This window comes from Condylura cristata, unplaced genomic scaffold (assembly GCF_000260355.1).
Source record: "Condylura cristata isolate star-nosed mole 26May11 unplaced genomic scaffold, ConCri1.0 scaffold00003, whole genome shotgun sequence".
Lineage (NCBI taxonomy): Eukaryota > Metazoa > Chordata > Mammalia > Eulipotyphla > Talpidae > Condylura > Condylura cristata.
The window spans coordinates 14,553,479-14,578,806 of NW_004567104.1; the positions used below are offsets into that span (position 1 = coordinate 14,553,479).

The 25,328-nt window shown below is 35.6% G+C and overlaps 1 protein-coding gene across 3 annotated transcripts in view; it reads right to left on the bottom strand.

Annotated features, from left to right (window-relative positions):
- The window catches only part of TBL1XR1 (transducin (beta)-like 1 X-linked receptor 1), a 168,983-nt gene that overhangs the window by 129,195 nt on the left and 14,460 nt on the right, over positions 1-25,328 (bottom strand). The window contains exon 1 of one of the 3 annotated variants that reach the window (XM_012733176.1): positions 3,811-3,888. The exons of the other annotated variants lie outside the window; for them this stretch is intronic. The gene's annotated coding sequence lies outside the window, so the exon portion shown is untranslated. Of the gene's footprint in view, positions 1-3,810; positions 3,889-25,328 lie in introns of those variants that run through there. 3 annotated transcript variants of the gene reach the window in all.

A 25,328-nucleotide genomic window follows, 5' to 3' on the forward strand; every position in this document is an offset into this window, starting at 1 on the left:
TTCCCGCCTGCCCCGGAGGTGACCACATGGTGTGGCAGACCTCTCCTGGCCTGCCCGCTGCTCCCCTCAGCAGTGTACTTTGTTGATCTGCCTGTTCTGTACCCCACTCTGTCTCTGGTGAATCCTGTCACCCTCCGCATCTCTGACCTGTACCCCAGTTCTGTATGCACAAATAAATAAATCTTTTAAAAAAAAAAAGTATAGCTTGAAGCAACTGCAATGATTTTTTCCTACAACACCCATAATTTTCCCCTCACTTTTGAACCATAGTACAGTATCAACATAGTGAAAATGACACAATTAAAATAGATTTAACCTTTAAATGACCTTAGATTCGTATTACTAGGGAAAAATTTTCCATTTCTCTTTTTTATTATGTAGACTTTAGGTTGGGCTACACATATACAAGTATACTGAAATCCCAGTAAAATCTCTGTCAACCTCACACCATTTTTTTTCTCCTATCAAAGGAAAAATCATATTAAAAAAAAATACATCAGTTCCTAAAACTTTCACTTAGATATCATGTACACCTCATCTCTCACTAACAACTGAAAGTTCCATGGTGATAACTGAAGTGACTCTCCCCTCAGTACAGACACTGCAAATAGAAGTATAGGAGAGAAAGGAAGATTGTGTTATTCTAAATAATACAACCTACCATATAAACAGCAACTCTGGCTCCTCTCACCTACACGCCAGGAATACCTATTTCATAGCGAACAAATAGCCACTGAATCCCAATACCCAGGATCTTTCCATTATGAATCAATTTAGCCCATGAAATAAGAGATTGACTTTTACCAACAACTTTATTCTAGCTAGCTCAGGAACAAGTCCATTATGTAGAACTTTCTTGTGTTGAATGGAGAATGAGTTTTAGCTCCAAATAACCAACTCACATACCAACTTAGGGCACAAACCTTTCATAAATTATAGTTTTTTCCATGACAGTTTGTTACAAATGCTTAAAGATTACAAAAAGAAATATGTATACTAATGAGTTAAGTAAGTGTCTCTTATGGGCATCATATATGTCACTTTACAAGTTCCAACAGACTTAATTTGTGATTTCTTTAGACATTCATTGACCTGATACCTAAATCACTAATATAATTGCTAAAGTAGAAATTAGTACCTAAACTTCCCAGTCTAATTATAGCTAAAGACGCAGTACATTATTCTATCTCTAACATACAGAGCTCCAAGAGATTTTGATTTAGAAGTAAACAATGAGTAGCATGCCCAAGGCAACAGACACATTGGGCTTTTTTATAATGGCAGCAGCGATGTTAGTCATTTTTAGTGTTTACAATATAGTTTCAATCACTGAAAACACCAAAGTGAACAATAATAGCATCTGCAATCAAATTGAGTACCTGGAATTTAATGTGCACCCTCAGTGGCTTTTTTTTTTTTTTTTAAGATTTATTTATGCATACAGAAATGGGATACAAGCCAGAAGTGCAGGGTTGTTAAGAGGCTTCACCAGAACCAGAATAGGGAGCAGAACAGGCAGATCCACAAAGTACACTGCTGAGGGGAGCAGCGGGCGGGTCAGGAGAGGTCTGCCGTGCCATGTGGATCACCTCCGGGGTGGGCATCGAACTCACACTGAAGCAGCTGCGGCTAGCTTGCAGTGCTGCGTCCTGACCTGTTGAGCTACCAGGGAGGGCCTCAGTGTCTCTCTTAAAACGAGTTATACAGTGTGGTTTTGGGGAAAGTTCTAAGAAGTTTAGATTTCCATATCATTACCCCTCATTCCCACTGATTCTATGTACTTCCTAATATTCTCAAAGTAATTCCCTACTCTGCTTACAAAAGCCAGGGTGGGCTAGTTAGACTGCTGTTTATAATAAAGAATAATAATTTACAATATTTAACATAATTCCCATTTCACATGTAAAAAAAAAAACTTAGGCTTAAACAGTAGGTAGTATTTCTTAGAGGTAAAAGCCTAGTTACTAATTTTATATTACACTAATTCTATAATGAAGTACATAAATAGTACAGGAAAGCAGGCATAACAAATTCATCATCTTTCTGTAAAATAGTTGATAAACTATGGCCCATAGACCAAGTCCAAACTGTTTTGTACAGGCCACAAGCTAAGATTAGCTTTTACATTTTTAAGTGCAAGTATAGTGTACAATTTTATATGAACTTCAAATTTCAGTCTCTGTCAGGCAAAGGCATACTCAATCATTTACATACTATGGTACTGGCTAAAATATTTATTATCTAACCCTTTACAAAAACAATATGTGGACCTCTGTTCCAAAACTTTCTAAAATATGAAAGGCCAAAGTAAACAAATCTTAAATTAGGTACAGACGTCATTTCTAACCTCCTTTGTTCTCTACTTTGAGAATCTAAGACACTGTAACACTGTCTAATTTATCCTATAATTAAAGCTGAACCAGAAAAGTTTCTTTGTTTTAATCACATGTTGCTGCTACCACAGCAAGGGCAGGCCCAGCTAGGTAGAAGTCAGTGTCAAAAAAAACTACTTTTAAGGATGCTGGTAACCAAAAACCAAATATACTTATCTTTTCTAGAACTGTAAAAAGCCAGCTCAGAGAGTTATTGTTTTAACTAACATGGAATTTTTAAGGGGAAGATGGTAAGATCTGGATTCAAGAACATAGAAAGGAACAAAAAGTATAATGTGAAATGGGATGGCAATTCCTTAAAACTATACAAAATGAGCCAAAAGTACAAGAAGCACAGGTAAATGACTAGACCAAGCAACAGTCCTTCTCTGCTTGCCAAAACCCAGAGCCAAAAGCCACAAGATCACTAAAAATAAAATTTGACAAATCTCCTGATTCTGTTTTCAATACCTATAGGTTAAAAGTAAGCTAGTCATCCCTCCATTTTTATTTGTTTTTTAATTAAAAAAATTTATTTGTCCCTTTTAATCTCAGATACTGTTTTACCCTGACATGTAGTTAAATAAATGTTTCAGGAGAATGTTTCCCCATATGTTGGCAGTATTTTCATTTCTTATCTCCAATACGCAAAATGACTTTTCCTGCTGGAAAAATATAAACCTTAAGCAAGCCTTTGTTCTAGTGCCATGAAAGACAACAACACAAAGTAATGATCTAAGAATTCTTTTGACATAACCCCAATTAAGGTCGACTGGGAATGCATTAGAGGGGGTAGCCCATAAGTAAGGAGAAATAGTCACATTGTTTATTTGACCTTCATTTTAACATTAGGTTAGAATTGACATTAGGTGAGAATCTCTGAGCCCTGACCTCACTATATACAACTCCACCACTGAAGAGAGGACTGAAATGTGTATTGGTTGTTCAGAACTTAAAACCCTTGTTTTACAGAAATATGGTTATACACACTGTACTTGTTTCTAAGGTAGCTCAGAAAAGCTAATGGTAAACAAAGAAAACACATGATCATGATCACCTAATCAAATGTGGTTCTGCAAAAGAGGCTTTTCTACTTCATTTTACGATAACGCAGCCCTGGTGAACAGAAAGCTGGATCAATTATTCAGTGCCACCATGGTATGTAAAATCAAAGCTGGGGAAAAAAGATAACTCTCAAAGTCACACATTATCAGAATATATCTTCTATACTTAATTATTTAAGTGTACTTTATCAAAGTACTAAAAAAAAAGGCAGTTTTTATTATATACAGGTGAACTGCATGAAATCTCAAGGTTTTCACCACCTAAGAATAAAAGTTGTTTTCCTATTAAGATACCTTACTATTATTGTCCTAAATACTGCTAAGTCCACAAGGGTAAGAAAGAAGCTCAACACAGAGTACAGAATAAGGCCTACCTGATTGAGCCCATCTTCTGCTTTTACATCAAATGCAATCACTGCTTGGAGAGATCACCTTCAAGACAGACCCTGAAAGCACAGATTACAACATGGAGCACCAAATCATGTGGCATCAAATGATGAGTACAGGCAAGATGCTGAACAAATGATGAGTACAAGCGAGATGCTGAACTATCAGACGTTTCCGGAGGAGGAGGGGAAGAGGGTGCAAAAACAAGACACAAAACAAGTTAAACAATTCTACAATTGAAGGTGCTGAAAAAACAAACCAAGGACTCTAAGCAATAGATGGAGGTTCTGGAGAATATACAAGAGTCAAGGACCAGAACTAGTGAGAGGCCCTCATGGACTCTGAGGTCATACTGCAGTGGTACTGCCTGTCCAAGGAGTAGCAGCAAAAGGAAGAGAGGGAGAGAACAGGGAGACCTGGACCAACTAGAGCCACATGGGACAAGCACAAATGAGGACTTCAGTCAGGGGACTCTGTTTATCGACTGTCCAGTCACTCACTAGCTCTCTAGGACTAAAGACCCCAAGCTCATTCTGCCCCTGGCATACCACACATAGCATCAAGTTCAGGGCTGCAGAATCCAAGGAACAGTTTCCGCTTCTAGCAGATTCCAGTCCTCTCTTCAAACCCTCCAGTTATCCTCTTTTTTGAGGCACATTGATGACCCTGCCCACCCTTTCTGCACAAAACCCTTCAGAATAATAAAGATCCTGCCAACATCTGAGGAAGGGTCAAAACTATACAACTTACTCAATTTTGGATGCCTGACTCTCATGAACTGTCATAAATGTTGCTTCATACACTGAGTTTGGAAGTAATACATGATGCAGTAATAAATAGCTTATATGTGAGAAATGTGATCTATTCTTTTTCATTGAGGTCACAGGTATACATTTGCAGTTGTCAGATAAGTAAGTTCTGAAGGTAACATACAACATGACTACAGCTAACATACTGCACTGCATATTTCAAAGCTGCCAAGAGAAGATGTTAAAAATGCTCATCACATGGAAAAATGTTGTAATTAAGATATTAAACTAAACTTGGTAGTAATCATTTCATAATGTATACATATATCAAATCATTATGCTGTGCATCATGAATTTTTATCACAAAACTGCAGGCAGTTTTTCTTAAATTTGAAGTAAATTTTATTTCTAAGATCATAGAGTAGTGTTCATTTACAAAACTACTGCAAATTTTTTTAATTCCAAAATTAATTTAGAATTAGGATTAATTTAGTCCAAGTGAGCCATTACATTAAGTGAAGCAAGCCAAATACAAAAGGATAAATATTCTATGATTTCATTTATATAAGGTACCTAGAATTGGCACATTCTTAAAGTAGAATTAAGGTGATCATAGCTGAAGGGAGAGGGAAATGAGTTACTGTTTAGTGGATATAGTTTTCTGTTTGGAGTGATGGAAAAGTTCTAGAAGCGCTTAATAGTGATGGTTCACAACACTGTGAATATAGTTAATGCTATTTAATCATGCGTTTTTAATTGGTAAAGATGGTAAATTTTATATTCTGTACATGTTAGCTGCTAGAAAACCAATGTGCAGTTTTCTAGCAGCAAAAATTTAAAAAAAAATAAATCTGCTAAAAGGCTGCATACCAATTCCTGTTCCTGAAACCACAAAGACATTTCTATCACAAGACTTATGAAAAGGACATGATAGTTATAAAATAAAGAGCACATTTAATGTAAAATTCCACTACAACAAACCCTAGTACAAATGAGGTGTGCATATCTCAAGGTCTTACCAATTTCTGAATATAGCTGCAAGCCCAGTTTCCAAGTAAGACACTTCAGAGTACTGGGGTAAATGTACAAAGTCAACACAAAATATTGTAAATTTGAAGAGATAATACTGATTACAAGCATCCATAAGCCACTATTCTGTAAAATTTAAATTCAGTTTTAAAACAACTGAGGTGTTTGTTTTTGTTTTTGGTAAGGGAAAAAGAGTGATCTGTATAACAGTAACAAGTAGATAAAAACATTCATGTAACTGGAGTTGTGGCAATGGACACAACAATATTTGTAAAATTTAAGCATAAACAATAACAACAGATCTAAGTAGCTCACAAAATCCAAGTGAAATAAACAGAAAACTACGCAACTAAAACCGAAAACTACACAAACCAAATTCAAATTGCTGAAAATCAATGCCAAAAAGAGAAAGCATAAGCAGAAAAAATAAATAAATACAGAAAAGCTGTAGAATTCTCATCAAAAACAATTCAAGATAGCAGAAATACTTCTTAAAGAACAAGTGAAAAATGAAAGTGCATATTTCTATAGACAGTGAAAATATACTTCAAAAATAAATATGAACACATCATCAGAAAAACTAAAGTTGACAAAATTCTTCAAAAGTAGACCTGACTTGCAGAAAAGTTCAAAGGAAGTTCTTAGAGCAGAAGGAAAAAAAACACAGACAGGTAAAAAGTAAAAACTTTATAATCTACATGCCAAATATGATATATGCATTCTTTTCATTTTTAACTCCTCAAAAAGATTACTTAAAACAAAAATAATAATAAATCTTAAATTTACAACATCTTTGGAAATAAAATGTACACCAATAGTATTACAAAAAAGTAGGAGAAATAAACCATTAAGTAACGGTGTATGTAAAGTGCTGTGATTTTACTTCAAAATCCACTGCAAAAGCACACAAGAAGTATACCATAGGGAAACAAATTAAAAAAAAAATAGATACAGCTAATAAACCAACAATGGAAATAAAACAATGCTAAAAATTACTGAATTAACAATGCATGTAGGGGGAAAAGTATACTTAAATTCAAATACATTATACTATAGTACATTTAAATTCAGAGCAAAAGCAAAAATTGTCAGCCCAGATTTTTTTAAGAAGATCCCACCTTATGATGTTAAAATTAACTAACTCTAAAAATATACACAGATTAAAAGAGAATGGAGGCCCTCCCTGGTGGCACAGCGGGTTAAAGCACAGCATAAGAAGCTGAAGCCACTTCCGCATAAGTTCGATACCTGCCTGCCGGAGAAGATCGAGAAGATCCACAACGTGTGGCACACCTCTCCTGACCTGCCCACTGCTCCCCTCAGCAGTGTACTTTGTCCATCTGCCTGTTTTGTTCCCCATTCTGTCTCTGGTGAATCCTCTCACCGCCCCTGCGTTTCTCTGGCCTGTACCCCAGTTCTGTATGCATAAATAAATAAATCTTTGAAAAAATATATTAAAAGAAAAGAGAGAATGGAAAACATAATGCAAAAATTAGGTACCAGAAACTCAAAGGTTATATTAAAATAAAATAAGAGCTTATAGAGGGTACATTAATATCAAATAAGATCTTTATGACACGAACTAAAAGGAACACTTCATGAGAAAATGTCTATCAGAAAGATAAAAATCTAAAAATGTGCACTTAACAAAACTTGGAGCTATAGATATATATATGAAAGCAAACAACTTAAAGGAGAAAAAGATAATCAGAAATGGCTATTAACACTCTCCTTTCTATCAATAATACAGTAAAAAAACGTAATACAGGAGATCTGAATACAAAAACAATACAAACATCAGGAAAAGACAACTAATTCATGCCGAGCTATTAAAAAAAGATGTAAATCCTTAAGACTTAAAATCCCGTAGAGCATTTTCATGATCAGAAAGGTAAACCATGTACAAAGTCTTCAAATACAGAGCATGAAGAAGGAATAGTCTTTCAACAGAAACAACTGGATATCCACAGAGGGAAAAAAAAAAAAATCACATATCAAACTTTTATATCTCAGAATCAAGGTGTTTTTATGTTTGATTAAAAACCTAAATGTAAAAACCAAAATTATATTAAATTTCTGAAAGGCATCATAGAGTATATATTTACTTAGACCCAAAAAGAACAAATAATAAGAAGAAAGCTATCATCTAGATCTAATCAATATTTAAAGCTTGTACTCTACAAAGGAACATAAAGAGGAAGAAGATAAGCAAGTAAGTCATGTATTAGGAAAAATATACTATGTAATTCTGACAAAGAACCTGTACCCAAACATCTTAGAAATTACATACAACCCAAATAAACAGTATGCAAATGATTTAAATAGTTCACAAAATATACATGTTATTAACAAGGTATGAGTTAAAGGGACTTGGCTACAGTATCTCCATACAAGCTGAACAGCCAAGAAAGGCAAAACAAATTCAAAAATAGAGAAACTGGTGACAGGAGTATAAACTGACTTTGGGAAACAACTTGATACAACTGAATCTGGTGAACAATTTGGCAGTTTTTTAAAAAATTAATTAGAACACATTCTCTCTACCCCTTGACCTCACAATCCCAATCCCACTAAAACAGAAGTGAAAACTTGATGTGCATACAGTACTGTAATCAGACAGTCTTACTAACTCTATTTCTAACAGCCCAAAACTGAAAACAATCAAATGTAACACCAATGTATTACCTTTATAATTCTGTAGCTCTGACACTAGTCTAAAATTAAGGACTAGGAGCAAAGCCACATACTCATATGGAGGCCCCATTTCTCTCAAGGGTCTAGCGTGCAGAAGCAATATATTCTTTGGCTCATGCCCCCAACCTTGCTACGCTGTGTATTTTCTTACATTCAAAAGTCTCTCACACACCTCCTTCCTTCCTTCCTTCCTTCTTTCCTTCCTTCCTTCCTTCCTTCTTTCCTTCCTTCCTTCCTTCCTCCCCTCTCTTCTCCCTGCCCCAACAAATTTTAAGGACTCATCAATGATTTGACCCATTTTTGCAATCTCCCCCTAAAGTCCTTCAACCTTATCATATCAGCAAAATTCCTCTGCCATATAAGGTAATAAATTTGCATATTCAGAGAACTAGAGTAGGACATGCTTGATGGGCCTTTATTCTGCCCTCTGTAGAGTATAACAGAATTTCCTTATGTGAAATTTTTAAAGAAGCAAAGTGGTTTGATGTTTAATAATGTTAAATGGGATAACACAATCCATTAATACTAGCCCAAAAATTTTATTTATTTATATACATGATCATATAAAAAGGTACAGCCAGGGAGATACAGTGAGGGCCCTCCTGATGGCAGAAGGGGTTAAAATCACAGCACTATGAAGCTTCCTGCAGCCACTTAACAACGACAGCACTATGAAGCTATCTTATATCAAATTCCATATCACATGGAATATAACCCACTGCAGGAGGAGTTCAATATCCACCCAGGAAGGGAGGTGACACACATGGTCCAGCAGACCTCGCCTGACCCTCCCACCCTCAGAGGTGTGTTTCAGTGGATCAGCCTATTCTACTCCCCACTCTGTCTCTGGTGAATCCTTGCATTCCACCCCCCATACCTCTGGCCTGTACCCCAGTTCTTGTAAGCATAAAGAAATAAATCTTAAAAAAAAGTAAAGCAAAATCACAAAAATATACCCATTCACAATAAAATTCTTAGCAAACAAAAAACAGAAGAAAATATCTTCATTCTCAGAGTATCTATGGAAAACATACAACTAATAGCCTACTCCATGGCAAAAGACATAATGCTTTGTCTCCTAAAATTGGTAAAAGTTCAAAGTCCTACTTCACTAACCACATCACTAAACATTGCACTGGAGGCTCTAGTCAATTGGATTTATAACAAAGAGACAACTCTGGCAGTGATACTTCCTAAATTCCACATTACATATTAAGTACTAAAAATCCTACCTGTCCCTTTTATGTTGCTTTTAGGAGAAAGTTAAAAGTCAGTGACTAAAAAGCTAAGAAACTGATCTGTGTGTATGCCTACGATCAGGACATCATCTCTAGCACTTAAAAAACACTCTGATTAAGTACTACTACTTTTAAGAAAGATGGACAACCACTAGGCTAAAAGTAATATAAACTCGTAAAATTAGCATAACCTCCCTGCAGTGAACCCAAAAAATTCTTCTATACCCATATAAATCAGGAAGAGAAACAGCCATCATCTGGACCCCATTTCACTGCCAAGGCCACTAAAAGGACACATCTTCCCATCTTCAAAGTTACAACTATATAAATACAATAATTCTCTAAAATCACTAGCATTCCAAAAACCTCAATGTAGAATTTCCCATTAATTTCAGATCTCCTGTTATAAAATGCAAATGAACAGGAACAATTATTTTTAAATTCCTGTATACGGTGATGAGGATGTTACTTTGTTAGATGTTACTTGGTTAGGATGGCACTTAGTTAGATTTTCTCAACAGGCAAAAAGAAATCAATTTTCATCATGAATTTAAAATGCTGAGTCTTATTCCTGCTATTAAGAAAAGTAAATAGCTCAGTTCCAAAACTGAGCAAGCTTCTTGAAATTATATCAGTTCTCTAATGATAAAATGATTCCCTCAAAAATGTTAAGTAAATTGCCACTTACAGCATGATTTAAAGCATCACTTTATGAAAATAAGGACCCTTCATTTTAAAATAGAACATATTCAATGCTATTATGAGAACTGCATGACTTATTAAAAAGAAAAATTTATATAAAAGTCAGCATATGTAATTTACACATATGTGACAAGTCTGGTCAAAATAACTTTTTTAGCAGTATGGGTTCTTATATAGTCTTTCCTCTTTCTTAAATTATTTGTAATACCTTTTTTTCAAGCACTAAATGTACTGGGTGCAGGCCAGAGAAGAACAGGCAGATATACACTGATCTAGTGATATACATTGGTAAGGGGGTATGCTGCTAACATTCAAGGACACAAGTTATTCATCTTCATAAGGACTCATTATTTTTGTTTTCCAGTAAAATTTAGCATATTTAAAAATCTAAAAAGGGCCCTCCCTGGTCACGCAACAGGTTAAAGCATAGCACCATGAAGCTATCACAGCTACTGCACATGAGTTCGATCACCAGCCAGGGAGGTGACCCACATGGTGTGGCAGAGCTCTCCTGACCCACCTGCTGCTCCCCTCAGCAGTGTTATTTCAGTACATCTTTGCTATTCTGCTCTCCTCTCTGTCTCTGGTGAATTCTCTCACCCTGCTCACCTCTGGTGTATACCCCAGTTCTGTATGTATAAATAAAATCTTTTTTAAAAAAATCTAAAAGACTTATTGGCATGTCAAAATCATTGATACCATTCCAAGTTTACACCTAACTTAAAGACATTAAGGGATAGTCAAGAATCGTGACAACAGAACACATTTGTATTTGATCCCGACTAAGTTACTTAATCTGAGAAAGAACAAACTATAGGAAAGGAGGGCGAAAAACTGAGATTGCTTTTTTCTAGAAGCATACACAAATATAAAAATGTAAGAGCTCTACAAGTCTTTTTCTCCCACAAACTTTAGATCAGCTAAAGAAAGACTATCTGAATTAAAAATAGTGTGCACAGCATCCTCCACTGAGTCCCTAATTCCCATCCTGTTCCGAATTCCAGGGTGTATCCCTGAACCAAATTTCATTAAACATTTTGCAATAAACTCTCCTTTTTCATTAGACTCAATTATTGAGCATTGTTATTTAAAACTCAGAGTTCTAAATCCTAAAATATTTCTAAATACCTGTAAGAATCTATAAGCTTAAAGAAATGGTTTTCTATATAATTAAGTAAATAAAGTGACTTATATGACAATACTATACAAATAGATGTATATAAAGACACCTCAGTTTTCCCTCCTTTAGCAAATGTTTTACAGCATGTAACTGTCCCTTTTTATTATATTTTAAGTTAGCACTGTGTTGTTTTTTGATAGTTTTGTATACATATTATCTTATAGTTCTTGCCTTCTGAATTATTCAGTTAAGTTATCTGTATGCCCTTTTATCCTCTTTTTCCCAAAACCCTAACTGAAGAAAACAAATTTTTATGAGCAGAAGACAAACATCATTACCCGCATCTATCTTACATTATCATATGTCTTATGAATCTGTAAGGGCAATTCGATTTTCAGTTAATAAAGCCCAAGTCAAAGATGTTGAACATAGTAGAGGCATTTGCAATTCTATGAAAAAGGTAATTATTGCAAAAATAATCATCAATCCCACACTGATTCCCCCACCAAAAGCATAGCCAGTGTTATGAATACTCACTCACAAGATAGTAAATAATTCAGCAACATATATGGTAGGGTATTTTTTTCCTGGACTACCTTTTTTTTTCCTAAACATTTATTTATGCTTACAAGAAATGGGGTACAGCCACAGGAGTGGGGGGATGAGAACGTTCACCAGAGACAGAATGGGGAGCAGAACAGGCAGGTCTACTGAAATACACTGCTTAGGAGAGCAGTGAGCGAGACAGAAAAGGTCTGCTGCACCATGTAGGTCACCTCCCTGGCCTCCCTGGGATAGCTATGTTATCCCCCCTTGCACTGCCAGGAAGGGCCCTGTCCTACATTTTATGTACACATACCCCCCCCCCAAAAAAAAAAACCACACACACAGGAAAAACACTATGTGACTCCTTTTACTTAGCTAAGGAAATAATACTTGTAATAGATCAGTCTAGGAAAAAGATTATACTCTGTTAATAAGATGTACAGTGTAAAACCAGGATTTTAAAATTAGTGTGGGCAAGTTGAAATTGTCTCCTCACTGTTCTTGCTTTTAAATATTCAACCAATACCAACATTTGTAGTTGTGATCAGCAACTTGGGAGAAAAACTCTTTTTTTAAAAACCCATATCAGCAACCTTAGAGAAGAATCCTAAAACAAGAGTTTGTCATTCTTTCATAATCTACATTATCAAATAGGTAAGCAGTAAAATTAATCAGAAACCTTTACCAAAATTCATAGTTAAAATAAAATATATAAATGAGCTAATAAGACTACCCACTGCAAAGGCACCAGTATCAAAGTAGTAGTAGTAGTTCTTCTCTGGAATCTTAAAGACACACTAAACCATCAATATCCTTCATGGTCAGAAGATAACGGAGAAAATACACTAATGACTCAAAAGGTGTTTTAGGAGCCTTATTCTAAATGTGAAAAATTTGGGGAAATACTTGACCAATTGATTCACTTACATTATCCCTTTACCTGGAAGAGCTGCTACAACAGAAACAATTACATATATAAGTATAAAGATTACGTAGTTTAGAAAAGTGTCAGTTTAATTAACAGTACTCTTTATTTTATGATACATAAAATTACATTTTGATAAAACATTTGATTCATTAAAACATGTTAAACCTCACAATGAAGACCTTCAGAAAGTACACTATAAAATTCAGAAACTGGAAATTATAAAAACTTTTAATCAAAAAAAAAAAAAACTTTAAATTGGCTTACTGGAATTTCCTTGCCAGGCAATTGAAAGTAAGACATATTAAAACCCAGTAAAAAACACATTTGCTAAGTTATATCTCAATAGGCATATCACAATATATCTTAAAGCTGCTACAAATAATCCTAAACCCTTAACAGATTAACATAAAAAAACATGTTTTTTAATATGATAAGTACATAAAATACCTTAAGTACATAAGATACCTAATATCATCTGTCATCAAAGAAGTTCAAATTATAATCAATGGAATAGCTAAAAATAAAAGGACTGACAAATACCAAGTATTAATAGCAAAGACAGGGAGTAACTATTGTAGAACTCTTAAACTTTGCTAACTAAAGTACAACTTGACAAAATAACTTGGAGAAACTGTTGGCCATAACTTACACAGAAATATAAATATATCCTATGACCCACCAAATAATTTCACTTCTAATATACCAAAAAGATGTAACTGCTTAGGACTACCAAAAAAAGCTTTAGAACAGTCACCACCATTTTTTTGTTGTTCTTCTTCTTCCCAAAGAGCACACAGCTGAAAATGAGACAGCCATAAGCAAAAAAATAAAATCAACCACTCTGAAAAGACTTGGATATAAAACCGGAACCATAAAATATACAGAAGAAAACAAAAGCAAAACAACAGTGGCTTCAGGAATGTCTTTGAGAACTCAACACCAATGGCAAAGAAAACAAAACTACATCAAACTAAAAAGCTCCTGCACAACAAAATAAAAGCATTAAAAATAAAGTCACCCTCCTTAATGGAAAAGTTATCTGCACATTATATATGCAAAAAAAAAAACTCAATTTAAAATGAAGAAAAGATTCTAATCAAAATAATGAGCCAGGGCTCTCCCTGGTGGCACGACAGGTTAAAGCACAGCACTATGAAGCTACAGCAGCCACAGCAGCGCTGGTTTGATCCCCGGCCAGGAGTGACCCACATGGGATGGCAGACCTCTCCTGACACACCTGCTGCTCCCCTCAGCAGTGAATTTCAGTACATCTGCCTGTTCTGCTCCCCACTCTGTCTCTGGTGAATCCATTCACCCCCGTACTTCTGACTTGTTCCCCAGTTTTACAGGTAGATGACCAACATCCACATGAAAAAATGTCCAACATTTATCATTAGAGAAATGAAAAATAAACCCAGGATGCGATATCACCTCACTCTTCTGACAATGGCTCATTAAAAAAAGTCTATTTTGGCCCTCCCTGGTGGCGCAGTGCGTTAAACCATAGCACTGAGAATCTAAAGCCGCTTCCACATGAGTTCAATTCCCGCCTGTCCCAGAAGAGACCACATGGCACGGCAGACCTCTCCTGACCCGCCCGCTGCTCCCCTCAGCAGTGTACTTCATCGATCTGCCTGTTCTGCTCCCCTCTCTGTCTCTGGTGAAGCCTCTTGCCGCCCCTGAATCTCTGGCCTGTACCCCAGTTCCATATGCACAAATAAATGAATCTTAAAAAAAAAAAAAGTCATTTCAAAGGTATATATGCACACCTATGTTCAATGCAGCAGTATTTCCAAGCTAAATAGATGAAGGCTGATTTAAAAAATACATAGAATAGGATACTATTCAACTGTACAAGAAATAAACCACTATCATTGTGTAACAGGAAGGGATTATACTAAGCAAATTAAGTTTGAATGAGAAAGACTCAATGATTTTGCTCACTGGGCTATTTAAAAAAAAAAAAAAAAGGAAGAGACAAAACTAAACCAAAACAAATTCTAGAAATGACAGAATTAAAGGTTCCAAAGGGGTGTGGGGGCGCCAAGGCTGCAGCTCAACTAAGGTAAGGAGGTAGAGGATTCAATGGTTTATGAAAGGTGGTGGGTATAGTGTCTAAAGAGGCATGAACCTATTTCCCCAAATCATATAGTGCTGTAAACCCATGTATTTACTTCAACAAAGGTTATAAACAGGCCAAAGTTGAAAAACCCAACTGTTTATCCAAAGTAAAATAAATGTTATATTGATATAGAGAGCAGCAAAAAAAAAAATCACTACCTGACTCAATGTAGGTGACTCACAGGTATTAAAATAATCTGTAGTGGATACTGGTCAGTATAGTAATTAACCTGTTAGCAGGAGAGAGACTGACTGGGAGGTATGTAATGTAATCTTCAGGATCACAGGCAATGTTCAAAATCTTGATTTTGTTATTAGGTAGGGTATATCATACACTGAAAGTTCGAATTTGTGGTCACCTGAGGTGGAGTGAAGAGAGAATTAAAAGAAAAAAGGGCCTGAAGGAACTAACTTTCTAGGTGATAGAAATGGTCTAAATCGCAACAGGAAGCAAAGTATGGTTATATAAAGCTGTAATACTCAGCAAAATTGTATTTAAGAGTTGCTCATTTTATTTGGAAATAAATATCTCAACAAAAAAAATTTACTATTACGCATTTTAAAACATGTGTACTGGGCCCTCCCTGGTGAAGTAATGGGTTAAAGTGCAGCTCGCTGCAGCCAGTTCACGTGAGTTTGATCCCAGGCCAGGGAGGTGACCCACACAGCACAGCAGACCTCACCTGACCCATCCACTGCTCCCCTTGCAGTGTACTTCATTGATCTGACTCTCCTACTCCCCACTCTGTCTCTGGTGAATCCTCTTACCATCCCTGCACCTTTCACCAGTACCCCAGCTCTGTATGCAGAAATAAATCTTTAACAAAAAAAAAAAAAAGCCTAAAACATCATCTTTACTGTCTGATTTGCAAAAAGCAAAATATTTGGTCACACTATGTTGGCAAGGATGTGGGCAAAGACTAGAATTGGAAGCAGGAATATCAACTTAAGTACCTAATAGGATCCCAGAAATGAGTCTGGCAGCAGCTATACCTATTAACAATGGTAGTTCCAATTCTACTAATTTATCATACAGATATCCCTGCATGTATAAGAAATGACATGTTCCAGAATTATTCACTGCAACATTGTTTATTAATAGCAACACAATAAGCATCTAAATATTCAAAAACTGAGGAAGCCAAGAAATAAACTGTAGTATATTCATATAATGATACCTTAAAAAATAAAGAGGAAAAAACTTCGTTAATGTATAATCTAAAATACATTTGTGACCAAAAACAAGATACAGCAAAGTGACCAAGTATACTATACCATTTGTGTTTAAAATAGTACTGGGAAGGGGTTGGGGGGTATAAGTATATACTCAGTGACTTTTTGTTTTTTAGGTATACAGTGTTTCTCTGGAAGGATAGAGAAAACTGGTAACACTGGTTCCAGGAAAGAAACTGGGTGGCTGGGGGAAACAGGGAAATAAACACTCATTTTAAACAATGTGAATGTATTACCCGGTCAAATCATTTTTTAAGCAGTTGTCCTATACAACACTTACTATACTTCTCATATATCACTTTGGTAATACTTTTATAAATGTGTAAAATAAATTAGTGTCATGGATTTCCCCATGAAGTATTTTCCTGTTTTTTCAATTAAAAAAAATTACTTTGTTTGCAACCCTTAAAAAGTATCAGAAGGCTCAATTTAAATTATAAATACAGTAAATATTCAACACCACTTTGAGCAAGCCCGAAAAAGACAGATTCCTCTCTCTTTGCCTCATATATTCCTAGTATATTCCTGAAAGGGAATCATTTTTCTGCTGTAAGAAAACTTACTACAAAAAAAGGCAAGTAAACTGATTATCCCTAATATCAACCTTGTGCATGCACTCACTAAATGGCTAAAAATAACTGAAGTAGCATTTCTAAAATCCTGTTTCAGAGTGGAATAAAATTCATCATTCATTGTGTCTTGGTTAATTATGGTTCGCTGATCTGGCGTTAAAAATCTGCCCATATGGGCCTCCCTGGCAGCCAAAGGTAGCACTGATATGGCCTGAGTTCAACCACCAGCATGAGAGCTGACCCACAAGGGGCAGCAGACCTCTCAGTCTCATCTGCTATCCCCTCAGTAGTGTATTTCAGTAGTTCTACCTGTTCCATTCTCCACTTTGTCTTTGGTAAGTCCTCTTACCAACCCCCCCACCCACCCACCCACACACAGCTTTGGCCTATACCCCAATTCTAAAAATAAATAAATAAATAAATAAATACATAAATCTGTTCATGTTTACAACTACTACAGTATCCCTAAAGTTTAACTACTTTATGGCATTATACAGAACACATATTCTACTGTAATGTGTATTTAAAACGTTCTGACTTTAAAATGTCAAACATGTTACAATTTGTCAGATATTATTTTTACAATAACTAAATGTATTGCGATAGTGTTGTAATTTTCCTTACCCTTAATGCCTTCTTCTCTTAGCACCTAAAAATGTGCCATGAGACAAAAACTTCAAGTTTTGTAATGACAAGTTTGAACTTTCAAATCAAAAAGCAGGAAATAATCCTCCACTTTCAATATCTTTATAGTTAAGCTAAATCCTTACATGCAATGACAAACACATAAATGCATCAGATACAGACCCATTATATAACAAAAACCAGGTTTCTGCCACAGAAAATTAAAAATAACTTATGAATCTCTAATTGTATTTAAAATTATTCCCCTGGCTACACAGTTTTAAAATGTTACTACTTAAGGTGAAAAAGAAACTACATAATTACAAACTAGTTTCAAAAAATGCTCACAATACAACATTACCTTCTCAGTTACTACTACTCTTGTAGCTGTTCATATAAGAGACATGAATATAACAAATTTTCTTCTACAAAGTTATGTACCCTAAAATTACATCATTCAAAAGTATATACAGTAAAATAAATCAACTACTTCTAAATTATTTTTACACATTAAACATAAAAACATTATTTTATTAACATTTAAAGCTGAAAGTATTCTCTCCATTGCAATCTTTAGTCACTTTGTTTTCTCTAGCAGAAATAGACTGATGGGGCAGAAAAGCAATATTAACATATGCTCTCATGCCTTTGCCTTAGCAATTCAAACATCCATGTACCTAATCTTAAACTAAGCAATTCATCTTTTTTTAACCATCTGTCCTCTAACCTTCTACAAAAATCATTTTCCCTTATTACACAAAGACCCTTCAATCTCTAAAATTAGATTCCATGTTTACATATACACATTACATACATGCACTTTTAACAAAATGAAAACTCCCTTTCAGTTGTTAATGCAACAGGGCTATTGCTACTGAAATATTGGATAGTAGTAATCAATTGTGAAAAGTGAGAATTTACTATTTCATTATGTTCCTGTATCAGTAAAGACTGAGTCATATGAGTATCAATTTTAAAGACTTAAAATACAAAGATGCATCATGCCTGTAACTTTAAATGTCCCTCTATAGTAAAACTATTGATTATACCCATCTTGTAGCCACAAAATATAATTCTTCAAATTTGACCACTGTTCATACTTTCTTAAAATTAATTTCAACATGTTCAGATTAATACTTTTCAAGTTACATTCACTTTGTCAGTCAAATTTCTATAGGACACATTTATTAAAGAGTCAAAGCTAAGAAAAGGATGGTTGTGGCAGATAGGCTGAATAAACAACTATACAAGTAATTCTACCACATAAACACATTTTATAAACTATGCACTAAATGTATACTGGGCGGTATCAATGTCAAATTAGTAACTATTATAACTCAATACAGAATTTTTTTTTTAAAATCCAGCAATTTTTAATACGCAATATACAGAAAAGTTTGCACACTTTCTTACCAAAATTCCATCTTTTCTTTACTAATCCAAAATGAACCAGCAGTTTTACAGAATGCAAGAGGACAAAGCCAAGACTAAGACTGCATAGAAAGAGGGGGAAAGGAAGGGGGTCAGTTCTGGTGAACAGCTTCACAATGACTAAACTTGGCCTCAGTTATCTCCATCCATCCCCTTTTCTACATTCTCTTTATCACAGTACAGTGGAAACAAAAGTGTAGTCCCCAAACCAACAATTACAGCATCAGACACTACTGGCAACCAGCCAAAAATACCCCACCCTAAGCCAATTAAAACAAATTCTAGAGGTAGAGCTGAACAATGTTAAAATAGAGATTTTCTAAAAACTCTCCAGGTAAGAGACACTAACTCACTTTACCATAGCAATAAACGCTTGGAAATCAATGTACATTCAAGGGCCTCCCTGGTAATACAAGGAGTTAAGTTTCAGCACTGTGAAGTTATCAACAGCTACTGCACCTTGCAGTTCAATCCCCAGCCAGGAAGCTGACCCACATGGGACAGCAGACCTCCTGTCTCCCCCACTGCTCTCCTAAGCAACCTGTTCAGTAGATCAACCTGTTCTAATCCCTACTCTGTCTCTGGTGAATCCTCATACCTCCCCCCCACACCTAATAAGCTGGGCCTACACTGCAGCTCTTGTATGCATAAATACATTTTAAAAATAAAAATAAAAGCCAATGTACATTCAAGAGGCTATCCACATAACCTGATTATATTAGCTTCCAATTTCTTTCACTGTCCCTCAACTTCGCAAAGCCTTGGCTTACCCAAGACCTTCATAGTGTGGCTTCTGCTAATACTTCCTCCCATCTTCCCCAACACTATCCCCCCCCCCCCAAGGACATTTACCCCTAGACCTAACTCTTAATTATTACACCCTCTGGTCTTTCCACTGTGTTTTCTCTTGGAGTGGCTTCCCTCTTGGTACCTTTCCCCAACCTCTACACTCAATCCCTTCTAGTTAAAATCAAGTTATCTTTCAAGATTTCCTCCACAATCCTCTAAATCAACACTGGAGGTAGAACCCACCCACCTCCCAGGTACTCCTAAAAACAAACTGTACTATTCTTATCAAGTCCTCATTTCCTGTTTACAGTGTCTGGCACACAACAGACACTCATTAAAATATGGGGATGAAAGCTTTTTCACATCAAGACTCCTTGGGATCAATGGTCACATCTTAATTGTATCTAGATCCCCAGTATCTACAAATGCTGGCACATAAACACCTTTTAAAAGTCTGCTAAGCGAATGTGATTAAGAAGTCTTAAGAAAGTTTGTTGTAAAATCACTTGACCTCTATAAATTCATACAAAGACATTCCCAAATTGGTGAAAAATTTTGCTCTAATTCCAATAAATAAAAAGCCAGAACTTTTTTGGAGAGATGGCTGAACTTAGGGCTAGGGCAGGTAAGATACAACATTAGTGTGGAACAGCCTATATGTCAAAAATAAAAGAATTAAAAAACAAAAGATGTGCCACATGCAAAGGGTTCTGTGTGCCCAAAGCTGCAAAGACTTGAGCAACAACTTAAGTAGACATAATATCAAATAACATCAAAATAACCCCCCCCCAAAAATTCCCAGTCCACATTAACTAAATGATTGGAAAATTAAATCTATAGGTGAAAAAAATTAAATACATACATGTAGTAGGTAGGATGGTACTAAAAAGTCACCATGAGACCAGTTATCACTGGTACAAACAAAATGCTACAAATTAATGCTAAAAATATTGGGCAAAGCTTTAAAAAAAATTTAAAAAATATGCTACCTATACAGGCTGAGTATTTCCCCCAAAACATTTTGTGATCAATTCAGTGAGATTAAGTCCAAATTCCTTGTTAACTTTTCTCTCTAGAAGATATCCCTTGCTTTGAATGAGTGACTCAGTGACTCACTTATAGTGAAGAGAGCATGGAAAACAGAAAAACTGTAATTTCATGGTGAAGAAATCCACAAGATGTGACCCTAACCAAGTGAACAAGATTATTATTATCAGTATCAACTGCCAGCATAATTATCAATCTTTGTAAATACTGATTTGTGCCCCTGACGTGATAAAAGTTAGGCACATCACCTCTGTGGCAATCTTCCCTTAAGTATTCATAACCTCAATCCAATCATTAAATATTGGACAAACCAGATCATTCAGGGTCATGAGAAACAAAGCAATTGTTACAGATCAGAAGACACTAAGAAAACAACTAAATATAATGTGGAATCCTAGATCACAAAAAAAGTCATTATTGGAAAAAAATCAGGCCTATTCAAATAAAGTCTAAACTTTAGTACTGTATCAGTGACAAATTCTTTTATTTGTTAAATACACTATAGTGTGTAAGATTTCAACAACGGGGAAGTTGAATAGAATATATATAGGAATTTTGTATAATTCTTGTAATTTTTCTGTATCTAAAATAATTTTAAAGTGGTAAAATTTTTATAATAATGTAATAGCTTATTTTTACATTATTTTGTGCCTTTTTCCATCTCAGTTGTATATCTCCATGAGCTTCCCATCACCAAATCACCCGTGCACCATCATCACCCACAGTCCAGTGCACTTCCCTCCCCCCACTGTTTTTGATCCTCAAAATGGTAAATTTTAAAGCATTATTTAAAAAATTTTCAACTAACTGAAATAGTACTTAAATCAGATTTACACTCTAGTTATATGGTGATAATCAAGATTCTAACAACTTTTTTTGTAGAAATTTTTTGAAATTACATGAAGTGATTAATGTAGAGTTCAATAAAAGTTAAACTGACTAGAAACTTTAAGCTAATTATATTATACCAATCTGTTTTCCTCATGTCTATTCTCAAATAAGCACTTAATCATCCCTTGGCTAAGGCATCATAAGGGGATTTCTTCCCCCTCTTGCCTTGCTTTTGTCCATTAGTTACTTGGATAGCAAAATAATTCCCCACCCCCAACAAGCCCCCATTTTTCATGACCCTGTTTCCCACTAAAGAAGAAACACAAGGAAGTCAGGGAAGATAACCAGGTACTTAGTTCTTTTCAGTACCAGTACAGACTGAATTTCGATTCTTTTCCCCAGGAATTGAGAAATGGAACATTTTGCCATAATCACAGAAGTATATTAAGTCACTGTTATTTCTCAAGCTACCAGTTCAACTTCTCTCTCCTTTATCCAGAGCTAATCCCTCCCCCTCCCAAACCATCATTTCATCCTTCACACACTATACATCCAGGGTTGAATAATTCTGCTATTCTGGCTTAAAGTAATTCACTAGTTGACCATCACAGAAGAAGGTCCAAACTTCTTATCACAACAAAGAAGTTGCTCAGGGCCCTCTCTCGTGGCACAGCTGGTTAAAGCACAGCACTAAGAAGCTAAAGCTACTTCAGCATGAGTTCCATCCCCACCCTGGAGGTCACCCACATGCCAAGGCAGACCTCTCCTGACCTGCCCGCTGCTCCCCTCAGCAGTGTCCTTCATAGATCTGCCTGTTCTACTCCCCACTCTGTCTCAGGTGAAGCCTTTCACTGCCCCCTCTGGCCTGTACTGTATGCATAAATAAATAAATCTTAAAAAAAAAAAAAGTTGCTCAATGATTGATGCCTGCTTACCCTTCCTGTCAATTCTCATCACAAACTAGAACTTACAAATATATTTTTATGTAGCCACATATAAACAAAGCTGTTTGCCAAAAAAGGCTAACCTGTTTGGCATCTTTTTGCCCTAATGTATGCCCTGCCCTCTCTCCACCTCTTGTTATCCCACTCAAATGTTCCTTTTTTTCAGTAATATATAAAGTGCCAATTGGTAACTAATATGCACATACTTGAGACTTTTGTTATTTAAAAAAACAAACAGCATTTTTTATAGTGCTCAAGAGATTTAAACTGTTAGTCTAATTTCTAAAATGTGTAGTAAGCAAAAGGAAAAAAAAGGTTAGTTAGCTGCCCTTTACATTCAGCAATCATACTATTAAAGGAATTCTCAAAGTGCAACTGAAGCTACTTCTTTTAATTTTCTCTACAGTGAAATGCTATGTAACAAATATACCTGAAATCAAAGACTAATGGACTAAACAACATAAGATTCATCTACAGATAGCTAAGAAATAATTTTAAGGCTAATTTACTCAAAATTGAGAAGGTGTCAACGAAATGCAAATATTTTCTTTAGGAAAAACCAGTTCAGGTAACAATTAACCTGAAATCAGTACTGTACATTTTCCCATTAATTTGGTTCAACAATGACATAATTTTTAAATTCTATTTGCAACCACAGGGTCAAAAGCATTAAATCCAGAAATGTCTTCCAAAACCCAGCTCAGTATTTTTAAAGACAAAGTAGGGAGCTTTCCGTGGTGGCACAGGGTTAAGTTAAAGCTCAGCACTATGAAGCTATCTGCAGTCTCAGCAGCCACTGCAACACCAGTTAGGTCCCTGGCCAGGGAGATGACCCACAGAGAGTAGCAGACTACTCCTGTCCGGCCTGCTACTCCCATCAGCAGTGTATTTCAGTCAATCATCCTGTTCTGTTCGCCACTCAGTCTCTGGTGAATCATCTCAGCAGTATATTTCAGTACATCTGCCTGGTCTGCTCCCCACTGTCCTGGTGAATCCTGTCACACCCTGCACCTCTGGCCTGTATCCCAATTCTGTATGCATAAATAAATAAATCTTAAAAAATAATAAAATAGGGCCCTCCCTGGTGGTGCAGCAGGTTAAAGCAGAGCACTAAAAAGCTAAAGCCACTTCAGCAAGAGTTCAACCCCCACCCAGGGAGGTGATCCACCTGGCCTGGCGGACCTCTCCTGGCCAGACCACTGCTTCCCTCAGCAGTGTACTTTGTCAGTCAGCCTGCTCCCCACTGTCTCCGGTGAATCTCTGCACCTGCACCTCTGGCCTGTACCCCAGTTCTTGTATGCATAAAATAATAAAAAAAAAATAGAGACAAAGCAGCTGAAATCCAAAAAGATTAGTATCTTTTGGGTCACTGTAAGCTTTCTACATACACACAGTTAACCATTTTCTTATTTTAGTGGGCTGATAAAATAAGGTTCAAGATAGTAATTGTTCAAAGCAAGTTCTTAAATTTTATTATAAGCTAAAATGAAGTATCTGCTTAGGATGAAGGTAATCTACCCCCGTGATTAAAGTATCCCCTAAATGTATAATTAACCTGTTGATAATTTTCTAACAGCTACTCTCAAATATCAGCTTTCATTAGTTGTTATTAAATTAGCAGAATGTTAAAAACAAAACCAAAACAAATAGCATCAATTTTTTATACCAAGCAACTCACTTTGAAAAGGAATTAATCTGAGTAGCTAATATAGACAGGGCCCATAAAATTACAACTACTATCACAAAAGAGACTTGTTTTTTCTCATTTTAGAAATGGGACAACATTTGAAAAGTTCGAAAATGATAAGACAAATTATGCATCAGTTATAGTTAAAAGAGAATTTAAAGTGACCAACAGTAATGAAAAAAAAGGTGCAACCTTCCCAGCTAAAAATAGACACATTGGGGGGAAGAGAAGCTTTCTGCCCAGCTGCTCCCTTGTTTACTCAACTGTCATTCCCCCAGCTCTCTCCAAACTCCCACTAACTACCCTCAGGAGCAGATACTGCTTTCATATAGCCATTGACTGGTAAGCACCTTCCCAAACCAAACGAGCCAATCAATCAAGAATTTTCCAAACGAAATAGAGACAGAATAATCCATTATCTACAACAGGGGAAAACAAAATAAAATCTGACATACAAGTTATATTTTCAGCAATGTGAAGAAATTTAACATACTATGAGAAAACGAAACTGATCTACAAGAGAAAAAACCTGAAACAGATTTCTAGTAGCATTCAAATGAGTCTGGTTCCAATGGCTTAAGTTAATTAAAAATGGGCTTCAATAGCAACACTAGCAGGGTTTTGACTCCCACCAACTTTGGAAAGTTGGCTATTATTCATTAAGAGAGATTATTACAAGTAAAAGTAACGAAAAGGGAAATTACAAAATCTCATGGCCTTGTATAAAACATTAATGGGGGTATCTAGCCCTCATCATACTACTTGAATGAAATATCTATCTTTACCTTTTTTTAATTATATATATATTTTACATCTACCTTTACCTATTTTAATAAATAAATCATTAACCTCTCAAAAGCTCAACATGCATGATTAGCACAAACACATTTCAAACTGGTTCATCAAAATATCCACTTACTTGGTTTTCCAGATTGACTCAAAGACCACTTATAAGTGCATTCCCCAGAGAAAAGCAGACAGCACTCACTTATGTCCCTATGCTTCTCAACATTAATCAATATAGTAAAGGCTCTAACAACCTCCCCCTAAATCTAACCTTTTAATAAATTATTTTCAGTATTGTACTCTAAGGATGAAACTAATTTAAAGTTATCAGTTGGTCACAAAACACTCCTGAGAGCACACTCTCAAGCAAATATTTACTGAGCAAGTGCTAGGTTCTGTTTTAAGTTCTAGAGTGAAAAAAAAAAAAACAGAGC